Source organism: Octodon degus, unplaced genomic scaffold (assembly GCF_000260255.1).
Source record: "Octodon degus isolate 3935 unplaced genomic scaffold, OctDeg1.0 scaffold00021, whole genome shotgun sequence".
Lineage (NCBI taxonomy): Eukaryota > Metazoa > Chordata > Mammalia > Rodentia > Octodontidae > Octodon > Octodon degus.
Window position 1 is genome coordinate 7,299,951 of NW_004524597.1, and position 5,741 is coordinate 7,305,691.

Consider the following 5,741-nt stretch of genomic DNA (forward strand, 5'->3'; position numbering starts at 1 on the left):
TGGAACTGGGGATTGAACTCAGGCCCTTGCTCTTGTCAGGCAAGCACTTATTCTACTGAGCCATCTCCTCAGCCCTGGAGCCTGATTTCTTCGGCCCACAACACTCTGCCTGCCTCCTGCTGGTTTGACTTGGTTCATCCTCATGCCGACACTCAGAGCTGCTAGATGTAGCCCGCCTGTAGCTGCCCTGGTTTCTGAGCTTAGCTGGCCTCTCTCCAAGAGGGATACTAGCCAATGGGCCTCCCGTGGGCTTGTGTGACCCTGAATAACTAGCTTACCAGCCATGGAAGTATGCTGCATCCACTTCTGCTTTCCACAGGTATGTTTCTTTGTGGAGGTCTCAGGTCACCAGTCATCACCTTTTGCCTGTTTGTTTGAGCTGCTCCTTCCATGCAGTGAGTCAGAGCTCAGAGAGAAAGTGCTGCTTGCCACTTATTCTTCACTGAGATCGCTCTTCATTCTCTCCAGTTGCTTCTTTTTTTTTAATTTAGCACAGGGTCTTACTACACAGATTGAACTCATAGTGATCCTCCTGGTTTCATCCTCCCAAGCATTGGGATTACAGGTGTGCACCACCACTCCAAGACTCTCTCATTGGCTCAGCGCATCCCCTGGTGGGGCTGGCATGGCATGTGGGACCAGGGATTGAACCCTGGTCCCTGTGTTTGCCAAAGCAGGTACTTAGTCTGCTGAGCTATCTTGCCGGCCCCTGACCTCTAATTTAGCGCAAAGAAGTAAGGGGAAGGCGTAGTCAGAGAAGAGGTTGGGTATCTAGTGAATTTTGCTAAACAGCATCTGATGGCCCCAGCCAATTGAATATGACTTTAGGAGAAGGTAAGGGCTTGGGATGAGGTATGTATAGTGCCTCCTTCCTAGGAGAAATTGACTTTTTGTTTGTTTTGATCTTTTTGAGACAGGGTCTCGTTATGCAGTTGAGGCTAGCCTTGAGTTCACTTTGTACCCCAGGCTCGTTGTGAACTTGCAATGATCCTTCTGCCTCAGCCTTCCGCATGCTGGGATTACAGGTATGTGCCATCATGCCTGGCTATAGTTGTGATTTTTTTTTTTTCAGTACTGGGGATTGAACTCAGAACCTTACTGAGCTATCTCCCCAGCCCTATAGTTGTGTTTTGGGACAGGGTCTTGCTATATAGCCCTGGTTGGCCTCCTGTTTGAGATTCTTCATGCACCACCAGGAATAGCTTGGTTTGAGGACACCTCATGTAGTGGGGGAAGAGGAAGCAGACTGTTGGGTGGGGAGTGGTGACCTTGGGATGGGATTTCCACTTTGGGACAGGAATGGGCTGAACAAGAGGAGAGGGCTTTGGGCTTGTACTTCAGAGACACTTGAGGGTCCATGGTGACAAAGGGCTTTTTTTTTCTTTTACAGTACCAGGGATTGAACTCAGGACCTTGCAGCTGCCAGCCAAGCACTTATTCTACTGAGCTATCTCTCCAGCCCGACAAAGGGCTTTAGCAGAAATGGAGAAAGTATCCTGACAGCAAGTGCACTGGGAGGTCTGTCATGGCAGTTCTTTTCTTTCCTTCTTCTTCTTTTTTTTTTTTTTTTTGAGTGATTAGCATATAATTTTAATTAAAATTAACAGTTCAGATGAAGAACAGGACTAGAATAGTGTTTAACATCAACTTCTGGGAAATCATATTTATATATAAAAAAAGGAAATAGGCCAGTGGAAGTCCAAAAATGGTGCAGCTCGCATTGTTGCATGAGAATGAACTATGCTATTTAGGGTAGCAAAATACTCAGGCCAAGCGTGGATCAGGAAGAGACAAACACAGGGGACAAACCTCCAGCCAATATTTACTCTGGATTCTGAACTCCCTAGTGGCATCAAAAATATTCAGCATTGGGCCAGGGAGATAGATCAGTAGAATACACGCCTGCCTGGCAAGTGCAGGGTCCTGAGTTCAATCCCTGGTACTACATAAATAAATAAATAAACCTTAAAAAAATATTCGGCATATTGGACACTTTTAAGGATTTTTTTTTTTTTTCTGGCTCAGGCTGTCTTAAGGGCGAGTCTTGTGCGGCATATGGAGGTGGGGATCGAACTGTGGTCCCCTGCGCACCACTGACTTTGCACAAGCATGCACTTTAATCAACTGAGCTAACTGGCAAACCCCCTGGACACTTTTATTTATTTATTTATTTATTTATTTATTTATGTGTGTGGCCAGCTCAGCCCACCAGGGGGCGGGGCTGGCTGGCATGTGGTGCTGGGGGATTGAACCACGGTCCCTGTGCTTTGCTTAGCTTGTTCTAAGTAGGTGCTTTAGACCACTGAGCCATCTCACCAGCCCCCCCCCCCCTTTTAAAATGTCAACACCACTGAGCCATCTCACCAGCGCCCCCCCCCGACACTTTTAATAAGTTCTTTAGGAAAGCTACCACGGGGTCCTCAACACATTTTAATTGTGCTCTTACTCTTCGTTCCAATCACTTAAGAATTTGGTGTAGCACGGTACCTCACACATCCGGGCATCTGTAACACCAAAGCCTTCCGTGCCCATGTCATGGACTGGGGCCGGCGAGGGGTGGGGGAGTGAATGTTTATTTTACATGTCTTTTAGGGAACAGTACTGTGGCTATTGTCCTCAAAGGTTACTTGGAAAAGACAACTGCAGCCAAGTTGACGCAATGTATCAACCACTACAGCAGCCTTTCAAACTCTCTTGGTTTTGGTCATTTATATCAGAACATGAAGAAAGTGACAATGAACAGGAATAAACACTAAAGGAGTTCTTAGGCTGCTACTAGAAAATAAAATATAATTTTTAAAAAAGTTCTCCATCATGTTCATGAAGGTGTACATGTACACCTTCTCCATGCCTATCTTCCAAAGTTTTGGCAGAGAAGCTTAGCTTGGTATTGTCATCAAGCTTTGTTCTGGGGGCCCAACTCTCTAGTCCAGGCAAAAATGGAAGAAATGTGGAGGTCTCCTGTCCCTCCTGGTACATGCAGTAGTGGCATGTGACAGTCCATGGGCAGCCTCTGCTTCTACTGTTTTGATATACGAATAAAAAAAAAAAGGCTATAGAGCTAGGTGTGGTGGTGCACACATGTAATCCCAGCACTGGGGAGGCTGAGGTAGGAGGATCACTGTGAGTTTGAGTCCAGTGTGGGGTACAAAAGGAGTTAAAACCTAGCTTGAACACATAGCAAGGCCCTGTTTAAAAAAAAAAAAAAAGAAAAAAAGAAAAAGAAAAAAGAAAAAAAAAAGGTATAAACTCAGGAAAGATCAACTCTGGCTTCCAAACAAATTACAAAATTGACTTTGTTTTTATATCTTTAAGTGGTATTAAAAAAGAAAAAGAAAATGTAAACCTGGGTCCCTAATCACTAAAAAGTTATCCTTCTAAGCCTAAGTGTGACCTTAAAATTTGACCTGAGCTGATTTCAAGTTTTCTCCAGATTTGTTCATGAACTCAAATGTATTCAAATAGTCTGAAAGTTGCACACTGGATAAACCTTTAATGCAAGCAGCCGAGTCCTTGATCATTAATCCAGCCTCAATGGTCTCTGTGCAGACTTCTTCCAAAGCTTTGTGTGTGTGTGTGTGTGTGTGTGTGTGTGTGTGTGTGTGTGTGTTGAACTGAACTCAGGACCTTGTGCTTGCCAGGCAGGCACTTATGCCACTGAGCTATCTCCCTGCCTATCTTCCAAAGTTTTTATTTTATTTTATTTAAACATTTATTTTGTGTGTGTGTGTGTGTGTGTGTGTGGCCAGCTCAGCCCACCAGGGGGCGGGGCTGGCTGGCATGTGGTGCTGGGGGATTGAACCGCGGTCCCATAGTGCTTGTTCTAAGTAGGTGCTTTAGACCACTGAGCCATCTCACCAGCCCAACTGACTTATCTTGATTGTACTTTCCTACAGGTGATACCACCTCCCCCTTTAGAGTTATGGGCCAGGTTATGTCACCTCTTGGGTTCCATTGCTTGGTATATAGGTTATCCCTACTTTCCCAGGTACAGGAACAACAAAATCAGTTGTTCTGTTTTGATCCCCATAAGCATGATGACCTATGATCACAAGCACAGGGAGTATTTTTATGGATACTAGTTTCCCTGAAGGCGGTGCCACCCAGAATATTTTATTCTGCCATTATCTGGTATGTAGAGTACCTTTTCTGCCTTTGTAGTTTTTTTAAAAAATTAATTAATTAATTAATTAATTTAGTGTGTGTGTGGCCAGCTCAGCCCACCAGGGGGCGGGGCTGGCTGGCATGTGGTGCTGGGGGATTGAACGGCAGTCCCTGTGTTTTGCTAGGCTTAGCTTGTTCTAAGTAGGTGCTTTAGACCACTGAGCCATCTCACCAGCCCTCCAGAATATTTTAATAGTGCCATTTGGTAATTTCCACATTTGTTTCAACTTGAACCCCTCAATCCTCTTCTCACTGGGAATGATGGTGGCATGCTTGACACCAACATTATATTTCTTTCTTTTATATTTGAATGTTATTTAGTACAGGGTCTACAGGGTCTCACTACACAGATCAGACTCTTAGTGATCGTCCTGTTTTCAGCCTCCCAAGCGCTGGGATTATAGGAACGCATCACCAATCTCAATTGCTAGCTCAGTGTGCCCTGGGTGGGGCTGCATGGCATGCTAGGGATCAATATATTTCTTCATAGTTTCTACAGTATCCTTGGTGACTTGGTTCTTGGTGGCATCCCAATTCTCAACACTTAACTCATAGCTGTGGAGATCCAGTTTCAAATAGGGAAAATAGTTTTTCTTTTGTCAATTTCCAAATGATTTGTGTCATTTAATCTCCTTGCATCTCTACCACAGAATCACCATGGATTTTTTGGGAGCACATTTTTACAAATTAATCGATTTCCAGTTACTTGCAACTTCTCCCAGTCTTGCAGACTCCAATAAGTGCAGTTTCTCTCTTCAGGATGAGGGCTACCCTGACAAGCAGGGAGTAGTTATGGCTCCCACAGCCCTCTCACATGTGTACTGGTGTCACATCGGGCACCTCAGCTTTGAAAACTGAGCGGCGCAGAACAGTGACCGGAAGGCTGATGTCGTGGCAGTTCTGCAGAAGAAAGAGCAAGGGGAAGACATACTTCCCCAACTGTTCATTCATTCATTCATTCATTCATTCATTCATTCATTCATTCATTCATGTACCAGAGAAGTTGCTCAGATCATCATTATGTGGTCTTATATTGTATGTTGTCCTCAAAATTCCTTCATTTCCTAAGCATATCTCTGTCAGCAACATAGGCCATGAGTGGGACTTGAGGGCAGCGTCTGCTTTGGCCTCTGCTGCCAGCTCAGAACATGCTTCCTGTGATGACAGGGAGAAGCAGTGAAGGCAGAAATCTTGACAGCCGGATGAAAGTTTTCCCGCACTCTAGAGCTGTGCAAATGAGTCCTGCCCAGGCCCAGAGGGGATTCCTGATGGCTGAAGAGCAGCCCTGGCCCTGCTTTCTCTTGCCCTGGGTCCAAGAGAACCATTACACTCAGAAGAGGGGAAATTGCTGTAAGTCAGGCCATGGGGGGCATCAGTGAGGCACTCGTTTGTGACAGAAACAGAAAAAGTTCAGTAATCCAGAGAAACAGAAGCTTGCTATGCGCAGGACTGAGAGTTCAAGCCTAGCCTGGATTGCATAGCAAGAAGTGAGAGCTGGGGTTGTGACTCAGTAGTACAGTACTAGTCTAACATGCATAAAGTCTGATTCCATCTCCAGTACCGCAAAAAAGAACAAA

The 5,741-nt window shown here is 45.1% G+C and overlaps 1 pseudogene; it reads right to left on the reverse strand.

Annotated features, from left to right (window-relative positions):
- The window catches only part of LOC101583604, an 11,917-nt pseudogene extending 7,075 nt beyond the window's left edge, over positions 1–4,842 (reverse strand).
- Between the last annotated feature and the right edge of the window lie 899 nt (positions 4,843–5,741).